The following is a 22793-nucleotide window of genomic DNA, read 5'->3' on the forward strand; positions in this document are numbered from 1 at the left end:
CTGGTTTATGCCAGCAGAAAAGAGATTTCAAGTGCCTAGGGCCCGAATCGTGGAGGGCCTTGAAGACCATACATAGTGCCTTGAAAGTGATTCTTTTACGGATGGGTAGCCAATGTAACTTAACCAGCTCCTGAGATACCGAGGCAAATTTGGGTGTGTCAGTGATTAGGCGGGCGTCTGCATTTTGCAGAAGTTGGAGTTTATTGAGTACTCTCTGCTGAGCGTTTAGCATTCACTGTTGCAATAGTCTAGGCGTGAGAGCACTAGACCAGTGACAATTGTTTTTCTGTATTTCTTCTCCAGATACGGTAGAATTTTTCTGATGGTTTTGAGTATGAAGTGGAGGGAGGAGGAGAGAGCGCTCACCTGGGATTTAAAGGTCAGGGTGGTGTCCACCAGTATACCGAGATTTTTCACTTTGTCCACCGGATCTGGGAGAGGCCCCATTTCGTCTGGCCACCATCTCGGGGACCAAAAGTTGTCTCTGGCACCAAAGAGCAGAACCTCGGTCTTCGAGGAGTTCAGCTTAAGGCAGCTTTGTACCATCCAGCGGCCAACTTCAAGCATGCAGTTTCTGAATCTATCGGCGGTGTTTTCCGTGTTGCCGGGGAGGAGGGACACCACAATCTGTGTGTCGTCGGCATAAGCCGTGAGTTGAAAGCCGAACGATCGGATCACCGGGGCGAGGGTGGACACATACACATTAACATCTTTAAAGCACCGTTAAAGCACTTCAATGTCTTTAAAGCACTTCAACATCTTTAAAGCACGTCAACACCTTTAAAACACTTCAACACCTTTAAAGCACTTCAGCACCTTTAAAGCACTTCAACGTCTTTAAAGCACCTTTAAAGCACTTCAACACCTGTAAAGCATGTCAACACCTTTAAAACACTTCAACACCGTTAAAGCACTTCAGCACCTTTAAATCACTTCAACACCTTTAAAACACTTCAACACCTTTAAAGCACTTCAGGACTTTTAAAGCACTTCAGCACATTTAAAGCACTTCAACACCTTTAAAACACTTCAGGACCTTTAAAGCACTTCAACACCTTTAAAGCACTTCAGCACCTTTAAAGCACTTCAACACCTTTAAAGCACTTCAACACATTTAAAGCACTTAGCACCTTTAAATCACTTCAACACCTTTAAAACACTTCAACACCTTTAAAGCACTTCAAGACCTTTAAAGCACTTCAGCACCTTTAAAACACTTCTGGGCCTTTAGAACACTTCAGGACCTTTAAAGCACTTCAGGACTTTTAAAGCACTTCAGCATCTTTAAAGCACTTCAACACCTTTAAATCACTTCAGCCCCTTTAAAGCACTTCAACACCTTTAAAGCACTTCAACACCTTTAAAGCACTTCAGCACCTTTAAAGCACTTCAACACCTTTAAAGCACTTCAGGACTTTTAAAGCACTTCAGCATCTTTAAAGCACTTCAAAACCTTTAAAACACTTCAGGACCTTTAAAGCACTTCAGCACCTATAAAGCACTTCAGGACCTTTAAAGCACTTTAAGACCTTTAAAGCACTTCAGCACCTTTAAAAAAACTTCAGGACCTTTAAAGCACTTCAGGACCTTTAAAGCACTTCAGCACCTTTAAAGCACTTCAGGACCTTTATAGCACTTCAGCACCTTTAAAGCACTTCAGGACCTTTATAGCACTTCAGCACCTTTAAAGCACTTCAACACCTTTAAAGCACTTCAACACCTTTAAAGCACTTCAGCACCTTTAAAACACTTCAACACCTTTAAAGCACTTCAGGACTTTTAAAGCACTTCAGCACCTTTAAAGCACTTCAGCACCTTTAAAGCACTTCAGGACCTTTAAAGCACTTCAAGACCTTTAAAGCACTTCAGCACCTTTAAAAAATCTTCAGGACCTTTAAAGCACTTCAGGACCTTTAAAGCACTTCAGCACCTTTAAAGCACTTCAGGACCTTTATAGCACTTCAGCACCTTTAAAGCACTTCAGGAACATTATAACACTTCAGCACCTTTAAAGCACTTCAACACCTTTAAAGCACTTCAACACCTCTAAAGCACTTCAGCACCTTTAAATCACTTCCACACCTTTAAAACACTTCAACACCTTTAAAGCACTTCAACACATTTAAAGCACTTCAGCACCTTTGAAGCACTTCAGCATCTTTAAAGCACCTTTAAAGCACTTCAACACCTTTAAAACACTTCAGGACCTTTAAAGCACTTCAGGACCTTTAAAGCACTTCAACACCTTTAAAGAACTTCAGCAAACACCTTTAAAGCACTTCAACACATTTAAAGCACTTCAGCACCTTTAAAACACTTCAACATCTTTAAAGCACATTTAACACCTTGTCTGCTAGTGATATTTTCCTCCTGTGTTGAATTTATATTTTCCTATTGTTCATGACGAGCTCAGCTCGTCATGAGCAGTGAAGGGGTTAAAGCACTTAAACGTCTTTAAAGCACTTCAACATCTTTAAAGCACAGTTAAACCACTTCAACGTCTTTAAAGCACTTCAACATCTTTAGAGCACGTCAACACCTTTAAAACACTTCAACACCTTTAAAGCACTTCAACACCTTTAAAGCGCTTCAACGTCTTTAAAGCACCTTTAAAGCACTTCAACACCTTTAAAGCATGTCAACACCTTTAAAACACTTCAAAACCTTTAAAGCACTTCAGCACCTTTAAATCACTTCAACACCTTTAAAACACTTCAACACCTTTAAAGCACTTCAGGACTTTTAAAGCACTTCAGCACATTTAAAGCACTTCAACACCTTTAAAACACTTCAGGACCTGTAAAGCACTTCAACACCTTTAAAGCACTTCAGCACCTTTAAAGCACTTCAACACATTTAAAGCACTTCAACACATTTAAAGCACTTAGTACCTTTAAATCACTTCAACACCTTTAAAACACTTCAACACCTTTAAAGCACTTCAAGACCTTTAAAGCACTTCAGCACCTTTAAAACACTTCTGGGCCTTTAGAACACTTCAGGACCTTTAAAGTACTTCAGCACCTTTAAAACACTTCAGGACCGTTAAAGCACTTCAAGACCTTTAAAGCACTTCAGCACCTTTAAAACACTTCAACACCTTTAAAGCACTTCAGGACTTTTAAAGCACTTCAGCACCTTTAAAGCACTTCAACACCTTTAAAACACTTCAGGACCTTTAAAGCACTTCAGCACCTTTAAAGCACTTCAGGATCTTTAAAGCACTTCAAGACCTTTAAAGCACTTCAGCACGTTTAAAAAACTTCAGGACCTTTAAAGCCCTTCAGGACCTTTAAAGCACTTCAGCACCTTTAAAGCACTTCAGGACCTTTATAGCACTTCAGCACCTTTATAGCACTTCAGGACCTTTAAAGCACTTCGGGACCTTTAAAGCACTTCAGCATCTTTAAAGCACTTCAACACCTTTAAATCATTTCAGCACCTTTAAAGCACTTCAACACCTTTAAAGCACTTCAACACCTTTAAAGCACTTCAGCACCTTTAAAGCACTTCAACACCTTTAAACCTTGTCAACATCTTTAAAACACTTCAAAACCTTTAAAGCACTTCAGGACGTTTAAAGCACTTCAGCAACTTTAAAGCACTTCAACACCTTTAAAACACTTCGGGACCTTTAAAGCACTTAAGCACCTTTAAAGCACTTCAGCACCTTTAAAGCACTTCAGGACCGTTAAAGCACTTCAAGACCTTTAAAGCACTTCAGCACCTTTAAAACACGTCAACACCTTTAAAGCACTTCAGGACTTTTAAAGCACTTCAGCACCTTTAAAGCACTTCAACACCTTTAAAACACTTCAGGACCTTTAAAGCACTTCAGCACCTTTAAAGCACTTCAGGGCCTTTAAAGCACTTCAAGACCTTTAAAGCACTTCAGCACCTTTAAAAAACTTCCGGACCTTTAAAGCACTTCAGGACCTTTAAAGCACTTCAGCACCTTTAAAGCACTTCAGGACCTTTATAGCACTTCAGCACCTTTAAAGCACTTCAACACCTTTAAATCACTTCAACACCTTTAAAGCACTTCAGCACCTTTAAATCACTTCAACACCTTTAAAACACTTCAACACCTTTAAAGCACTTCAACACCTTTAAAGCACTTCAGCACCTTTGAAGCACTTCAGCATCTTTAAAGCACCTTTAAAGCACTTCAACACCTTTAAAACACTTCAGGACCTTTAAAGCACTTCAGGACCTTTAAAGCACTTCAACACCTTTAAAGCACTTCAGCAAACACCTTTAAAGCACTTCAACACATTTAAAGCACTTCAGCACCTTTAAAACACTTCAACATCTTTAAAGCACATTTAACACCTTGGCTGCTAGTGATATTTTCCTCCTGTGCTGAATTTATATTTTCCTATTGTTCATGACAAGCTCAGCTCGTCATGAGCAGTGAAGGGGTTAAAGCACTTAAACGTCTTTAAAGCACTTCAACATCTTTAAAGCACCGTTAAAGCACTTCAACGTCTTTAAAGCACTTCAACATCTTTAAAGCACGTCAACACCTTTAAAACACTTCAACACCTTTAAAGCACTTCAACACCTTTAAAGCACTTCAACACCTTTAAAGCACTTCAACGTCTTTAAAGCACCTTTAAAGCACTTCAACACCTGTAAAGCATGTCAACACCTTTAAAACACTTCAACACCTTTAAAGCACTTCAGCACCTTTAAATCACTTCAACACCTTTAAAACACTTCAGCACCTTTAAAGCACTTCAACACCTTTAAAGCACTTCAACACATTTAAAGCACTTAGCACCTTTAAATCACTTCAACACCTTTAAAACACTTCAACACCTTTAAAGCACTTCAAGACCTTTAAAGCACTTCAGCACCTTTAAAACACTTCTGGGCCTTTAGAACACTTCAGGACCTTTAAAGCACTTCAGAACCTTTAAAGCACTTCAGCATCTTTAAAGCACTTCAACACCTTTAAATCACTTCAGCACCTTTAAAGCACTTCAGCACCTTTAAAGCACTTCAACACCTTTAAACCATGTCAACACCTTTAAAACACTTCAACACCTTTAAAGCACTTCAGGACTTTTAAAGCACTTCAGCACCTTTAAAGCACTTCAACACCTTTAAAACACTTCGGGACCTTTAAAGCACTTCAGCACCTTTAAAGCACTTCAGGACCGTTAAAGCACTTCAAGACCTTTAAAGCACTTCAGCACCTTTAAAACACTAAAACACCTTTAAAGCACTTCAGGACTTTTAAAGCACTTCAGCACCTTTAAAGCACTTCAACACCTTTAAAGCACTTCAGGACCTTTATAGCACTTCAGCATCTTTAAAGCACCTTTAAAGCACTTCAACACCTTTAAAGCACTTCAGCAAACACCTTTAAAGCACTTCAACACATTTAAAGCACTTCAGCACCTTTAAAACACTTCAACATCTTTAAAGCACATTTAACACCTTGGCTGCTAGTGATATTTTCCTCCTGTGCTGAATTTATATTTTCCTATTGTTCATGACGAGCTCAGCTTGTCATGAGCAGTGAAGGGGTTAAAGCACTTAAACGTCTTTAAAGCACTTCAACATCTTTAAAGCACCGTTAAAGCACTTCAACGTCTTTAAAGCACTTCAACATCTTTAGAGCACGTTAACACCTTTAAAACACTTCAACACCTTTAAAGCACTTCAACACCTTTAAAGCACTTCAACATCTTTAAAGCACCTTTAAAGCACTTCAACACCTTTAAAGCATGTCAACACCTTTAAAACACTTCAACACCTTTAAAGCACTTCAGCACCTTTAAATCACTTCAACACCTTTAAAACACTTCAACGCCTTTAAAGCACTTCAGGACTTTTAAAGCACTTCAGCACATTTAAAGCACTTCAACACCTTTAAAACACTTCAGGACCTTTAAAGCACTTCAACACCTTTAAAGCACTTCAGCACCTTTAAAGCACTTCAACACCTTTAAAGCACTTCAACACATTTAAAGCACTTAGCACCTTTAAATCACTTCAACACCTTTAAAACACTTCAACACCTTTAAAGCACTTCAAGACCTTTAAAGCACTTCAGCACCTTTAAAACACTTCTGGGCCTTTAGAACACTTCAGGACCTTTAAAGCACTTCAGGACCTTTAAAGCACTTCAGCATCTTTAAAGCACTTCAACACCTTTAAAGCACTTCAGGACTTTTAAAGCACTTCAGCACCTTTAAAGCACTTCAACACCTTTAAAAACACTTCGGGACCTTTAAAGCACTTCAGCACCTTTAAAACACTTCAGGACCGTTAAAGCACTTCAAGACCTTTAAAGCACTTCAGCACCTTTAAAACACTTCAACACCTTTAAAGCACTTCAGAACTTTTAAAGCACTTCAGCACCTTTAAAGCACTTCAACCCCTTTAAAACACTTCAGGACCTTTAAAGCACTTCAGCACCTTTAAAGCACTTCAGGACCTTTAAAGCACTTCAAGACCTTTAAAGCACTTCAGCACCTTTAAAAAACGTCAGGACCTTTAAAGCACTTCAGGACTTTTAAAGCACTTCAGCACCTTTAAAGCACTTCAGGACCTTTATAGCACTTCAGCACCTTTAAAGCACTTGAGGACCTTTATAGCACTTCAGCACCTTTAAAGCACTTCAACACCTTTAAAGCACTTCAGCACCTTTAAAGCACTTCAGCACCTTTAAATCACTTCAACACCTTTAAAACACGTCAACACCTTTAAAGCACTTCAACACCTTTAAAGCACTTCAGCACCTTTGAAGCACTTCAGCATCTTTAAAGCACCTTTAAAGCACTCCAACACCTTTAAAACACTTCAGGACCTTTAAAGCACTTCAGGACCTTTAAAGCACTTCAACACCTTTAAAACACTTCAGCAAACACCTTTAAAGCACTTCAACACATTTAAAGCACTTCAGCACCTTTAAAACACTTCAACATCTTTAAAGCACATTTAACACCTTGGCTGCTAGTGATATTTTCCTCCTGTGCTGAATTTATATTTTCCTATTGTTCATGACGAGCTCAGCTCGTCATGAGCAGTGAAGGGGTTAAAGCACTTAAACGTCTTTAAAGCACTTCAACATCTTTAAAGCACAGTTAAAGCACTTCAACGTCTTTAAAGCACTTCAACATCTTTAGAGCACGTCAACACCTTTAAAACACTTCAACACCTTTAAAGCACTTCAACACCTTTAAAGCACTTCAACGTCTTTAAAGCACCTTTAAAGCACTTCAACACCTTTAAAGCATGTCAACACCTTTAAAACACTTCAACACCTTTAAAGCACTTCAGCACCTTTAAATCACTTCAACACCTTTAAAGCACTTCAACACCTTTAAAGCACTTCAACACCTTTAAAGCACTTCAACGTCTTTAAAGCACCTTTAAAGCACTTCAACACCTGTAAAGCATGTCAACACCTTTAAAACACTTCAACACCTTTAAAGCACTTCAAGACCTTTAAAGCACTTCAGGACTTTTAAAGCGCTTCAGCACATTTAAAGCCCTTCAACACCTTTAAAACACTTCAGGACCTTTAAAGCACTTCAACACCTTTAAAGCACTTCAGCACCTTTAAAGCACTTCAACACCTTTAAAGCACTTCAACACATTTAAAGCACTTAGCACCTTTAAATCACTTCAACACCTTTAAAACACTTCAACACCTTTAAAGCACTTCAAGACCTTTAAAGCACTTCAGCACCTTTAAAACACTTCTGGGCCTTTAGAACACTTCAGGACCTTTAAAGCACTTCAGAACCTTTAAAGCACTTCAGCATCTTTAAAGCACTTCAACACCTTTAAATCACTTCAGCACCTTTAAAGCACTTCAACACCTTTAAAGCACTTCAACACCTTTAAAGCACTTCAGCACCTTTAAAGCACTTCAACACCTTTAAACCATGTCAACACCTTTAAAACACTTCAACACCTTTAAAGCACTTCAGGACTTTTAAAGCACTTCAGCACCTTTAAAGCACTTCAACACCTTTAAAACACTTCGGGACCTTTAAAGCACTTCAGCACCTTTAAAGCACTTCAGCACCTTTAAAGCACTTCAACACCTTTAAAGCACTTCAGGACCTTTATAGCACTTCAGCATCTTTAAAGCACCTTTAAAGCACTTCAACACCTTTAAAACACTTCAGGACCTTTAAAGCACTGCAGGACCTTTAAAGCACTTCAACACCTTTAAAGCACTTCAGCAAACACCTTTAAAGCACTTCAACACATTTAAAGCACTTCAGCACCTTTAAAACACTTCAACATCTTTAAAGCACATTTAACACCTTGGCTGCTAGTGATATTTTCCTCCTGTGCTGAATTTATATTTTCCTATTGTTCATGACGAGCTCAGCTTGTCATGCGCAGTGAAGGGGTTAAAGCATTTAAACGTCTTTAAAGCACTTCAACATCTTTAAAGCACCGTTAAAGCACTTCAACACCTTTAAAGCATGTCAACACCTTTAAAACACTTCAACACCTTTAAAGCACTTCAGCACCTTTAAATCACTTCAACACCTTTAAAACACTTCAACGCCTTTAAAGCACTTCAGGACTTTTAAAGCACTTCAGCACATTTAAAGCACTTCAACACCTTTAAAACACTTCAGGACCTTTAAAGCACTTCAACACCTTTAAAGCACTTCAGCACCTTTAAAGCACTCCAACACCTTTAAAACACTTCAGGACCTTTAAAGCACTTCAGGACCTTTAAAGCACTTCAACACCTTTAAAACACTTCAGCAAACACCTTTAAAGCACTTCAACACATTTAAAGCACTTCAGCACCTTTAAAACACTTCAACATCTTTAAAGCACATTTAACACCTTGGCTGCTAGTGATATTTTCCTCCTGTGCTGAATTTATATTTTCCTATTGTTCATGACGAGCTCAGCTCGTCATGAGCAGTGAAGGGGTTAAAGCACTTAAACGTCTTTAAAGCACTTCAACATCTTTAAAGCACAGTTAAAGCACTTCAACGTCTTTAAAGCACTTCAACATCTTTAGAGCACGTCAACACCTTTAAAACACTTCAACACCTTTAAAGCACTTCAACACCTTTAAAGCACTTCAACGTCTTTAAAGCACCTTTAAAGCACTTCAACACCTTTAAAGCATGTCAACACCTTTAAAACACTTCAACACCTTTAAAGCACTTCAGCACCTTTAAATCACTTCAACACCTTTAAAACACTTCAACACCTTTAAAGCACTTCAGGACTTTTAAAGCACTTCAGCACATTTAAAGCACTTCAACACCTTTAAAACACTTCAGGACCTTTAAAGCACTTCAACACCTTTAAAGCACTTCAGCGCCTTTAAAGCACTTCAACACATTTAAAGCACTTAGCACCTTTAAATCACTTCAACACCTTTAAAACACTTCAACACCTTTAAAGCACTTTAAGACCTTTAAAGCACTTCAGCACCTTTAAAACACTTCTGGGCCTTTAGAACACTTCAGGACCTTTAAAGCACTTCAGGATCTTTAAAGCACTTCAGCATCTTTAAAGCACTTCAACACCTTTAAATCACTTCAGCACCTTTAAAGCACTTCAACAACTTTAAAGCACTTCAACACCTTTAAAGCACTTCAGCACCTTTAAAGCACTTCAACACCTTTAAACCATGTCAACACCTTTAAAACACTTCAACACCTTTAAAGCACTTCAGGACTTTTAAAGCACTTCAGCACCTTTAAAGCACTTCAACACCTTTAAAACACTTCGGGACCTTTAAAGCACTTCAGCACCTTTAAAGCACTTCAGGACCGTTAAAGCACTTCAAGACCTTTAAAGCACTTCAGCACCTTTAAAGCACCGTTAAAGCACTTCAACGTCTTTAAAGCACTTCAACATCTTTAAAGCACTACAACGTCTTTAAAGCACCTTTAAAGCACTTCAACACCTTTAAAGCATGTCAACACCTTAAAAACACTTCAACACCTTTAAAGCACTTCAGCACCTTTAAATCACTTCAACACCTTTAAAACACTTCAACACATTTAAAGCACTTCAGGACTTTTAAAGCACTTCAGCACCTTTAAAGCACTTCAACACCTTTAAAACACTTCAGGACCTTTAAAGCACTTCAGCACCTTTATAGCACTTCAGGACCTTTAAAGCACTTCAAGACCTTTAAAGCACTTCAGCACCTTTAAAAAACTTCAGGACCTTTAAAGCACTTCAGGACCTTTAAAGCACTTCAGCACCTTTAAAGCACTTCAGGACCTTTATAGCACTTCAGCACCTTTAAAGCACTTCAACACCTCTAAAGCACTTCAGCACCTTTAAAGCACTTCAACACCTTTAAAGCACGGCAACACCTTTAAAGCACTTCAACACCTGTAAACCACAGCAACACCTTTAAAGCACTTCAACAACTTTAAAGCACTTCAACACATTTAAAGCACAGCAACACCTACTTCAACACCTTTAAAGCACTTCAACACCTTTAAAGCACAGCAACACCTTTAAAGCACTTCAACACCTTTAAAGCACGGCAACACCTTTAAAGCACTTCAACACCTTTAAAGCACGGCAACACCTTTAAAGCACCTCAACACCTGTAAACCACAGCAACACCTTTAAAGCACTTCAACACCTTTAAAGCACTTCAACACATTTAAAGCACAGCAACACCTACTTCAACACCTTTAAAGCACTTCAACACCTTTAAAGCACAGCAACACCTTTAAAGCACTTCAACACCTTTAAAGCACGGCAACACCTTTAAAGCATGTCAACACCTTTAAAACACTTCAACACCTTTAAAGCACTTCAGCACCTTTAAATCACTTCAACACCTTTAAAACACTTCAACACCTTTAAAGCACTTCAGGACTTTTAAAGCACTTCAGCACATTTAAAGCACTTCAACACCTTTAAAACACTTCAGGACCTTTAAAGCACTTCAACACCTTTAAAGCACTTCAGCACCTTTAAAGCACTTCAACACATTTAAAGCACTTAGCACCTTTAAATCACTTCAACACCTTTAAAACACTTCAACACCTTTAAAGCACTTTAAGACCTTTAAAGCACTTCAGCACCTTTAAAACACTTCTGGGACTTTAGAACACTTCAAGACCTTTAAAGCACTTCAGGATCTTTAAAGCACTTCAGCATCTTTAAAGCACTTCAACACCTTTAAAGCACTTCAACACCTTTAAAGCACGGCAACACCTTTAAAGCACTTCAACACCTTTAAAGCACTTCAACACTTTTAAATTGTCCTTTGAAATGGTTTCTCACGATGAAAGACCAACACATTCTTCCTCTCCATATATCCTGAAGTCTAGAGCAGGATGATTTCTTATCCTGATGCGCCCTCTACTGGATCATTTTGATCTTAGATTCCACTCGGGAGTAGCTGTGCCATCAGCTGACAGGCTGAAGAGACACAACTGACAATTTCATTACAAGACCAGAGGCCAACATGAGGCTTCATCTTCAGCCCCTTTAAAGAAGTCACCACAACAATCCAGACTAGAGCCACAAACCCCATCCGTGAACCCTCCTCCTCTTTTAAAGCTGCTCCTGTTACAGAGAAGTGGCTTCTATGTTAACAATTGAATAGTCTGTTTGAAGTGTCATTTGGATTTGATGTGAGTAGTTTGGTGGAAGCTTCTAATTTGTGGAATCAGTTTGTTTGATTAGACTGTGTAATGTTATATTATTACTTAAATTATGAAGGTTTTTATTTTATGCGTTACTTGGGATATTTTAATTTATTTTTTGTTTATTTGGGTAGAGTATTGTCTAGTTTTGCATGGATTTTGAGGAAAACGCATGCAAATGAAGTATAAGCTACTGGTGATACCTCGTTTTGCAAAAGCCAGGATTGGTGGTCGAGCTTTCGTTGTAAGGACAGCCTCCGTACGGAGCTCCATGCCTGAACATATACGGAAGACTAAGTCAGAACCCGTGTTTAGAAAGACTTTAAACCCTGGCTCTTTGGCCTAGTCTAGAGCTTCTGCAGTCTCTTAGCTAATGCTCGCTGCACTGGCTGTTAGCGCCGGGACACTTCCGTTGGCGGTAGCCGCGCGCTCTAAAAGTTCCATTAAAATAATAATAAAGGTTTCAGCATTTGCGAGCAAATGGGCTCGTGCTCGTGCGTCTGGCTTGAGACGTTTCGAGCGCTGTGGCTAGTTTACGAACACGCGCTTACCGTGTTAGATAGGATGACGGTGAGGCCGTGCGCATGACGATAGAGCGCGCAGTTCACCCGACTATCATTTTACCATACTCACCTGAGCCCATAATCAATAACTCATTTTACTTAATCAGGTAACCTTCGCTCTACTATTAGATCTTTACCTACTAGGTCCTATACTATTGACTTACAAAATCCTTGTCGCTGGTACCTGTAACCTATTGGATCAGGGAGTTAGTTTTAAAGATAGTTCAATAAACAAATAGCATTTGCACTGATATAATAACCACAGACTCGGGAAGTTTTAAACACTTTTTTATCTACATTTCTCAAATGGTCATGATCCAAAGATTAAACAGTACAAGACTCTCAATAATGAAAATCAGAACCAGAATGTAACTATGCAAAAGATGCGTTAAACTGATTTCAATCATTTAGCAAATAAGGGAAGGTGAGAAAAGGAACATGCTAAGTAAATCAAAAACAAATCAATAATTTTAAAGGGAAGGTGAGAAAAGGAACATGCTATTCTAGAAACAATTTCAAGCATTTATTCAAAGGGAGGGTAAAAAGGGAACATGCTAATATAGTTTTGCAAAAGATTCTGACCATAGGGTGGGTAAGAAAAGGGAACATATATATATATATATATATACAATCAAAGCTTTCACGAATAGGGAGGGTAAAGAGAAGGAACAAGATATACGATGACAAACCCACACAGACTTATATTTACCTAAATGGTGTGAAGACCAACCCTGGCCACGGGTCAGTTGAAAGACGGAAACCCCAAAGTTGCAGTTGCCAGTAGGCCAGCAGGTGCAGATCAGAATCAGGATAGGAAAAAACAGATCTGGATCAGGACAAGACCACCAAAGGTTAAGACCGGCGCCCGCAGTTCAGTTGCAATGACTGCGCTACTCCCTCTCTGCAAGGAATCATCCAAAACCCCGATTGGGTTATCGATTTCACCGACAAAGTGCTTCGCCAGCACCTCAGCTTCCCGAACCCCGATTGGGTCAGCGAATCTTCTGACAGAGTGCTCCGCGGCCCTCTGTTCTTGTTCACCTATTGAGTGCGTTGGGTCAGTGACAGGTCAGCTATTCGGACAATTCGAACAAATTAACTAGCTAAGCCTACCCTAGTTATACTATTTTCCAGGTCAGTGTACCACCCCCCAATGTTGCAAGTGTAAGGATCCCCAATTTCTATTGGTCAAGGAGGAAGAGAGGTCATCACACCATACTAAAAAATTAGACTTTTACCGTCTCATATTCAAATTTACGTTCCTGCCCATCAAATTTAGGTTCTCCTGACGTTTTTATTCCACCCAACAATGGATGTTCCATTGACAAATACATTGTTATAACTTTGTAAAAATGTAGGTTCATAAGTTCATGTTCCCAGGAGCATCTTCTCGTCAGTCGGCTCCTTGGCTGCCGTCCAAAGGTCACTGTTCCCGACACTTGAGATTTTTGCGCAGTCGCAGTTTCAACAAAGATGGAGTACAGTGTTACAAGTCAGGCCAGTTTTCAGAGTGTAACATGAAATGGAAAAGAAACAGTTTTAAAACACAGAATAAATGAATACACTGTATACCAGCATCTCTACTCTATACTCATTAGTTTATATTTAACTATAGCATTAGGATTAGGCAGAACGAACAGCTGGGCAAAAGCAGCAGTGCAAGCTTCTCGCATGTGAGAACATAGAGCAGCCATATTAATACTAGTGCGCAGAAGCGGCAGATTCCCTCCAAAGCAAAGAGTACGTCATGTCACGTGAGTGTGACAGACGCATGCGCAGTAGAAACCCTCGCGTAGTAGCAGCCATTTTAGATGCAACCGAATTACAGTTAGTAAAACACAAAAGCAAGCTTCACTCGGACACCCAAATGTTTATGTAAAATGTGATATTAGTAAAAGAAACATGTTGATTAATCTTATTAACGTTATTCGAGGTTCATGAATACAAGCAAGTCGCTTCACGTGCGAATCCTTGCTCCATCAGGAGTCAGTTTATTTAGGTCTCAAAACAAACAGTGGATCGGATGTTGTGGCGTCGTAGTCGGTCACACCATCAATCAATGGCATTTATAGAGCGCACTACTTACCCGTAGGGTCTCAAGGCGCTGGGGGGCGGGGGGTGCCGCTACTGCTCGAACAGCCAGGTCTTCAGCTTCTTCCTGAAGGAGAGGTGGTCTTGGGTCAGGCGCAGGTCGGTCGGGAGGGCGTTCCAGGTCTTGGCGGCCAGGTAGGAGAAGGATCTTCCTCCTGAAGTCGCTCTTCGGATGCGGGGGACGGCGGCGAGGGCGTGGTTGGCCGATCGGAGGTGGCGTTTGGGAGCGTAGAAGTTGATTCGGTTGTTGAGGTAGCTCGGGCCTTGGTCGTGTAGGGCTTTGTGTGCGTGGGTGAGGAGGCGGAAGGTGATTCTTTTGTTGACGGGGAGCCAGTGCAGGTCTCTCAGATGTCCGGAGATGTGGCTGGTTCATGGGATGTCGAGGATGAGTCTGGCTGAGGCATTCTGGATCCGCTGGAGTCTCTTCTGAAGCTTGGCGGTGGTGCCGGCGTAGAGGGCGTTGCCGTAGTCCAGTCGACTAGTGACGAGGGCCTGGGTGACGGTCTTCCTGGTCTCGGTGGGGATCCACCAGAAGATCTTCCGTAGCATGCGTAGGATGTTGAAGCACGCCGAGGAGACGTTGTTGACTTGCCTGGTCATGGAGAGGGAGGAGTCCAAGATGAAGCCCAGGTTTCGTGCGTGGTCTGTCGGTTTGGGTGCGGTGCCCAGGGCGGGAGGCCACCAGGAGTTGTCCCAGGCGGAGGGTGAAGAGCCCAGGATGAGGACCTCCGTCTTGTCTGAGTTCAGTTTCAGGCGGCTGGTCGTCATCCACTCGGCTACCTCTTTCATCCCTTCGTGCAGGTTGGCTCTGGCGGCGGCGGGGTCGTTGGTCAGGGAGAGGATCAGCTGGGTGTCGTCGGCGTAGGAGATTATGCTGAGGTTGTGTTGGCGTGCGATGGCCGCGAGGGGGCTCATGTAGACGTTGAAGAGGGTGGGGCTCAGCGAGGATCCTTGAGGGACGCCGCAGATGACTTCGGTGGCCTCTGACTTGTACGGTGGTAGGCGGACTCTCTGTGTTCTTCCGTCGAGGAAGGAGATGATCCATTCCAGAGCCTTCTCCTGGATACCGACGTTGCTGAGGCGCTGTACTAGGGTGCGGTGGCAGACGGTGTCGAATGCCGCGGAGAGGGCTAGGAGGATGAGGGCCGCTGTTTCTCCGTTGTCCATCAGGGCTCGGATGTCATCGGTGGCGGCGATGAGGGCGGTCTCGGTGCTGTGGTTGGCACGGAAGCCAGACTGTGAGGGGTCGAGGGATCCATTCGTCACCAGGAAGGCGGCCAGCTGCTACTCCTAGGCCTCTCTATAATACTCCTTCTGTTCCGACTTTGGATTCTTCTAACATTGTTCCGTGTTCTCTTATTCTGTCTCCTACTCCTTCTGCTAGACAGAGAATGACTGCTGCAGTTTCTAGTTTCTTTTCTCCTTTGTTGGGATCATTGAATAGATCTCCTGTTGTAGAGCGTAGACAATCACATAGTCAGTTGCCTGATGCTAATGAGCGTACAGTTTTGGATCACATGGCGTGTAAATGGGTTACGTATTCTACACAGTATGATCTTGAGGGTGTTATGGATGTTTGACATCAATGGGAAGCACCAAAGCAACGGTACATCTTTGAGATGATGTGTGCGTTTCTTCATGAACAATGGATTGACGAAGTAGGTCAAGCTCCTCCTGAGTTGTACCGAATACGTTCTGAATTTGCAAAAAGGACCATTGTGAGTCCTCATGAGATTCAGAAAGCGGTTGCGACTTTATTGTCATTTCGTAGTGACACTCCTTCTGAGCGACTGTTTGAGCCTGATTCATCAGTTAGGAGAGCAGCGCGTCAATATCCAATGCGTGAGGTTCCTCCAGTTTGGAGACCTGCTGATCTTAATGCTGCTCCACCTGTTGTTGCACACTTTCAGCGTGTTTGGGTACATGTTCCTTGGAAGCGTGCTGAAGTCTTAGCGCTTAAGCTGACTTTGCCTGATCCGCGGAAAAATCCAACGGGATATTATAAAGAGCTGACTCAGATTGTGGGTTCGTGTGTTATGAATTTGGCAGATATAGATATGCTGTTTAGGAATGTTGTTCAACAGCCTATTTGGGGTAAGATTCGTCACACAGACCATGCACATGAGTTAGGTGACACATGGGCACACCATAGAGATGCCGATAATAGACAGGTAGGTGGCGCTAAGCCTGAGTATTTGATTACTGAACTTCCTGATAGTATTATTGCTTATATGAAGACTCTAATGCCTGAAGTGCGTGTCAATTGGGACAAGTTGTCTGCGTGCAAGCAGAGGAAAGATGAAACTGTGTCTGACTTTTTCACGCGGTTTGAAGAGACTTTTGTAGACCATAATGGGCAGGACATGGCTACTGAGGGTGGCCAGAGATTGCTCGTCGACAAATTTGTACATAATTTGCTTCCCGAGTTGTGCACTAAGCTGAAGGATTCCGAGAGTGCTTGGGCAGTTTCCACGTCAGCGCAGATTTTAGCTACGGCCCAGTACTATGAAAATAGGAACAAGGATGACATAGAGAAAGCAGATAAGAAGACTAAGGAATTGAAGACTAAAGTTCTTCTACAACAAGCGTATCCACCCCGTACTAATAATCAGTGCGATTATCAGCAGAATCAGCAATATTCGAGAAACTCACCAAGGAACAAGTTCTCTCAACCACGTTCTCCGTATGGGCCTAATCAGTGTGCCTATTGCAAAGAGGAGGGCCATTTCAAGAATAGTTGTCCGGTTTTGTTACAGCGCACGAATGGTGCTTCTGGTGTGAGAGGTCAAGGTGCTCAACAAGCGCCTAGAGGTAGAGGTCGTGGACAGAATGGGCGTTCTTTGCCTCCACAGAACTCAATGAATAGTTTTGATCAGCAGAATGGTTCGTCTGGTAGGACAGCTCAGTATTATACGGACAATTACTACGTCGAAAGTGAGGAAGTGGATGGTAAGGATTGCTAGGACAGCCATAGACAAAGAGAGGGAGTTGTTTCAGTTCCAGTAGATCAGAGTGGACCCTATGTTGAAGTGATTGCATCAGGTGTGTCAGAGCCTTTTCTGTTAGATACTGGTGCTGCAAAGAGCTCTATCATGCACTCTAAACTCCCTGGCGCACCTTTGTCTGGCTTGACGAATGTTTCGGTAGGATTTTCTGGCGCCCCGGTTACAAATCCGATTTCTACTCTGTTGCCTCTTTCTGTTGGACCTCGTAGATTAGAAGCACCCCTCATTTTGACTACAGGTTGTGGTGAGAACTTGTTGGGATTGGATTTGTTGAAGAGATTGTATGCGACGCTGTATTGTTCTCCGTCAGGAGTACATCTTACGTTGGGTGAGAGAGTGATCGCTCCGATGTATATATCTAAAGATGGACTTCCACCTGAATTATCTTCTTTACCCGATTCATTGTGGGCTACTGGTCCGAATGATGTAGGCCTCTTGGAGATTCCAACATATGTTGTGACACTAAAGGCAAATGCTAAGTTACCACGTATTCCACAGTACCGTATCTCGAGTGATGGCGAGCGAGCACTTTTGGCGATCATTTACGATCTGATCGAAAAGGGTGTGATTGAGGAAACGAGAGGTAATGTGTGCAATAGGCCCGTTTTGCCTGTTCTGAAGAGAACTGATTCTTCACAGCCTCCTGTATATAGGTTTGTGATCGATCTTCGCGAGGTGAACAAGATCGTTGTTCTGCAATTTACTGTTGTACCTGATATCACCCCTTTGTTGACTTTGATCCCGGCTACAGCCACATGGTTTTCGGTGATTGACTTGAAGAATGCTTACTTCAGCATCCTGATTGCCGTGGAGAGTAGAGATATCTTTGGATTCTCTTTAGGCGGACGAAGTTTCCGCTTTAAGCGCGCTCCTCAAGGCTATTGCGAGAGTCCATCGATCTATAGCCAAGCTTTGAAAACGCAACTTGATCTGTTGGTTTTACCAGATGGTGCTGCCCTTATTCAATATGTTGACGACTTGCTAGTCACTGCTGACAATGAAGTGCTTTGTAGAGAAGCTACCTTGTCGTTATTATGCCACTTGCCCAATTTTCATCACAAAGTTTATCTCTCCAAATTGCAATATTGTCGACAAGAAGTAACCTACTCAGGTCCCCTCTTATCGAAGGAGGGAAGGAAACTGACCCCAAAAAGAATTCAAGCTATTGCGAAAATGAGTGTGCCTACGACACAGAGAGAAGTACGTGCGTTCTTGGGTATTACGTCGTACTGTAGACAGTGGATCCCTAATTTTTCTTTGTTAGCAAAACCTTTGATAGCTCTTACTGTTAAGGACACTCCAAATCCTATTCCTTGGACCGATGAATGTCAAAAGAGCTTTTCAGAATTACTCAATGAGTTGTGTTCGGCTGCTGTGTTGGGTACCCCGACTACAGTAAGCCTTTCACATTGTATGTCCATGAGAGAGAGGGATGTGCATGGTCAGTGTTGACTCAACAGTTTGGCGATAAGCTTATTTTTCGTCGACTTTAGATCCAGTAGCTAGAGCGTTGCCGAGTTGTCTGAGAGCAACAGCAGCAGCGGCTGTTTCGATTCGACAGTCTGCTGGTTTGGTTATGGACAATACATTGATTGTGATGGTTCCACATGCAGTGGATACCTTGTTGAATCGTACCAAGACACAGCATTTAACTAGTGCTCGGTTGTCGGGTTACGAATTAACCTTGTTAGCGAGTCATGTGCACATTAAAAGATGCAACACGTTGAATCCAGCCACGTTGTTGCCGATTTCAGCTGAGACAGATAATGTTGAAGAACAGCATGATTGTTTCCTTAGAACTGAGGAAGAAACGAAAGGGAGGATAGACCTTAGGGTTACTCCTCTTCCAGAGTGTGATGGTACTTTGTGGGTTGATGGTTCGTGCTTTAAGCTGCCGAATGGTGATACGACTGCGGCATATGCTGTTACAACTTTGCATACGATTGTTGAAGCTGCACGTATCCCACACAATTCAGCGCAAGCAGCAGAGTTGATTGCATTAACGAGAGCATGTGTGTTGGCAAAAGGAAAGCGAGTGAATGTGTACACTGACAGTCAGTATGCGTTTGGTGTGGCTGACAGTTTTGGACGTTTGTGGAGTGAACGTGGGTTCTTGACTTCGCATGGGACGAAGATCCAGCATGGACAGTTGGTGAATGAACTTCTTGAATCACTTACTTTGCCGTTGCAAGTAGCGATTGTGAAATGCAGTGCCCATAAGAAAGTTACGGATGATGTTGGTCACGGAAATGCGTTTGCGGATGAAGTTGCGAAAGAAACTGCGAGAAATGTGATGAGCCGAATGTATGTTGCGGGTCCGGCGAGATGGGTTTCAGAGAAAAGTATCTGTGAAGATACGATTGAGAGTGTGAAATCCATCCAAGCTGAGGCTACAGAGAAAGAGTTGAATGAATGGAGAGAAAGTAAGGGTAGATTGGATTCGAATGGTTGTTGGACGGACTTATCTGAGCATCAAAGATGGTTTTTGCCTGACGTGTATGTGCTTCCAGTGGTGACAATGGCTCATGGAATGGCGCATATCAGCGTGAAAGGGATTTGCAAGTTGTTGGCTCCGGTTTGGCAGAATGTGGGAATTCACAAATGTGCAGAGAATCTGGTTAAGAATTGTATGGTGTGTCTGATGTACAATCCTGGTAAGGGAACTCCAACCCTGCTGGTCATTTTGCTCCTCCAACGTATCCGTTCGAGGCTTTGCAGCTAGATTTCATCCACATGGAGAGGTGCAACAACCTGAGGTTCCGTGACAATTTGAACCCGTGTTTTCAATATTGTCGGAAATACATAATATTGGTATCAGCGAACCGCAAATGATCCATTTAGCATATCCTGGTGTTTTCGCTATGCTACGAGCAAGAGTACTCCTGTTACAAACACATTTCCGATCTACCCATGGCATCCATCTTAGATCAGGGCAGCCATTTTGTGTTTCTTGCCCTCACATACGCAATAACCTCTGATTTCTCCATTTCAATTAAGGACACGTAGGCTTAGCCGGAGATTCACCTCTCTAGTGACACGTGCACCTTAGATCAGAACACGCTGTAGTTGCATGACTCGACAGAGGCTGCTCCTTCTGCCCGAGGCCAGCCCTGCTATACTGGTTCTCGTGTCCATTGGCCTGATCACGATTAGGCGGCCGAAGCTGGTAGCCTTGCCCATTTACAACCCACAAACATCCCTTATCCTACTTTCCTATCTTCCACACCTGGCTCCGTTCCTTTCTTTCTGAATCTTTATTAGAGGGAGGTAACGAAATTTACGATGAGGCGGTCCGGGTCTTGAATGAAAAGTTGACATGAGATTATGATGGAAAAGTGGGAACCCCTCGTTCGTAATGTTTTGACATCAGATATTGTCGACGATTCCTGTGCAACGCCAAATATTTATTGTTTAAGACACAAAGGTATGGGAATGTACTAACATGTGAAGAATTTGCCTGAAGCCCAATATTTAGTATATAAGGAGCAACCCTCTTTGTACAAATGGAACAGGCTCCTAGATACTGCCCATGTGTAGTTTCTGTGACTTCTGTGTCCCTGCAGTAATAAACCTTTGGTCTTTGACGCCACCATCGAGAAGCCCGTGTTTCTGTTTATTCGTGCACCGAGACAGGTAGAACTCCGGGGTCTTTGGGTGTTGTCCCCTGACACCTCTGGACGGAACCAAAAAGTCCAGAACTCCAATTGGCGCCCATCGTAGGGCGACGTCATTCGGTACCGGTCCAAAAGCCTGAAGAGTTCGAGAAGCTTCGTGTGAAGATTCCTGAGGGAGGCGCCCCACTTCATCGATCCCGGCATATCGCAAAAGTGGCCCGAAGTTCTTTTCCACGAGGGTTCCCGTTCGGACGGCTGCAGTGGGCCGTTGCCTTGACCGTCGCCCTGTCTTGGACCCGAGGTGCAGTCCTTAGTACGGCGAAACGTGACGGGTTTCTCCTTGGTGACGTCTTCAGTACCTCAGTTAAGTATTTAGTGGTTGCTCGTTGGTTACTTCGTGAGGGTTGTTAAAATCCTTTTTGGTTCTTGGTTTGGTTTGGTTTCGTAAGATTATCACTCGTTGTTCTGGTTACGATAATCTATTTGGTTTAGTTTGGGTATCGATACATCAGTTCGTTTTTGGTAGGCCTAAGTTCTTGGTTCAAGTGCACATATCTGTTTCTTGTTTTGTTCGTTCTGTGTTCCGGATTACAAAATGGTAAGTCGGAAAAATTGTATGTTGTCTTGTTTTGGTTGCAACAGTGATTCACGATTGGAGGACTCATGTCTGGTTCCTCCGATTGGGACTCCTCTATATGATTTGTATTGTAAGTTTGGTGTGGGTCCTATATCTTATAATGAGGTGTGGGTCCGCTATACGGAAAAGGATGGTGTCCTTAGTTGGCCACTGCATGGTAGTTTTGAACCTGAAATCCTTGATAATTTGGAAGCGAAATTGTTTAGGAAGAAAGCCCGGCCGGCAATGTTTGATTCTTTCCGTTACTGGCGAAAAGAATCCAAACAGAGAGAAATTAAAAGGTTGAAGAAAGAACAAAAAGAGCAAGAGTTGACTCTAGAACAGGCTGTTAAGCAGCTGCAAGTCAACGAGTCTGAGAAGGCCGTAGAGGTGGCCATTAGAGAGCATAATTTAGCGATCGACAAGTGCTACCCTGCCTTGCCGTCGAGAACAACTAAGATCGTAGAGGACCCCGAAAACGATCCTCTGTTGTCTTACTTGTTACAGTCACCTCCACCGTATGCACAAGGTGCTACGGCTCCGCCTGTACCGAATGTTCAATTGCCGGTTGCTGGACAACCTGGTATTCCTGCTCCTGTACCCCAGAATCAAGCTCCTGTACCTCCTATAATTAATGTGAATATTCCTTCGGCACCTCCACTCCCTGGGTTGCCGGCTTCTTTACCTATACCTGTATCGCTTACACCTCCTGTTTCACAAGATGTCTTACCTGATACTCCTACCGTCCTGCTATCTATTCCTACTGCCTCTGTGTTCTCTACCTCTGCTAGTATTATGACTCCGCTTACTGTTCGTCGAAGAATCACTGATTCCGTCTCTAATATTCTGTCTCCTTTCTATAAAACCTTAATTAAGACTCCTGCCTCTGACTCTGTACAAAGACGCAGTCAGCTTCCAAGTACTGAGGAACGGGGAATCTTGGATTCCACGGCTCTCCGATGGATTTCGAAGAGTAGGAGATATAGTACGAGAGATGTACTAGATACTTTTATGCAGTGGAAGGAACCAACGCAACGATATGTTTTTGACGAGATGTGCTCCCTGTTGCGTGATGAATTAGAAGAAGATGATTCTGAATCGAACCTAGAAGAATTAATTAATGTTCAAAAAGAGTTTGCTGCAGGAATGATAGTGGGTCAAGATATAAAAGAAGCGATGGAACTGATTTTAAGTTATAGAAATGATCCATCTCTTCGTTCACCGAGAGACTTAGAGAAAAGTAGTACGAAGCGGACTGGCCAATATCCAATGAGGGAGGT

Source organism: Lissotriton vulgaris, unplaced genomic scaffold (genome assembly GCF_964263255.1).
Source record: "Lissotriton vulgaris unplaced genomic scaffold, aLisVul1.2 SCAFFOLD_881, whole genome shotgun sequence".
Classification (NCBI taxonomy): domain Eukaryota; kingdom Metazoa; phylum Chordata; class Amphibia; order Caudata; family Salamandridae; genus Lissotriton; species Lissotriton vulgaris.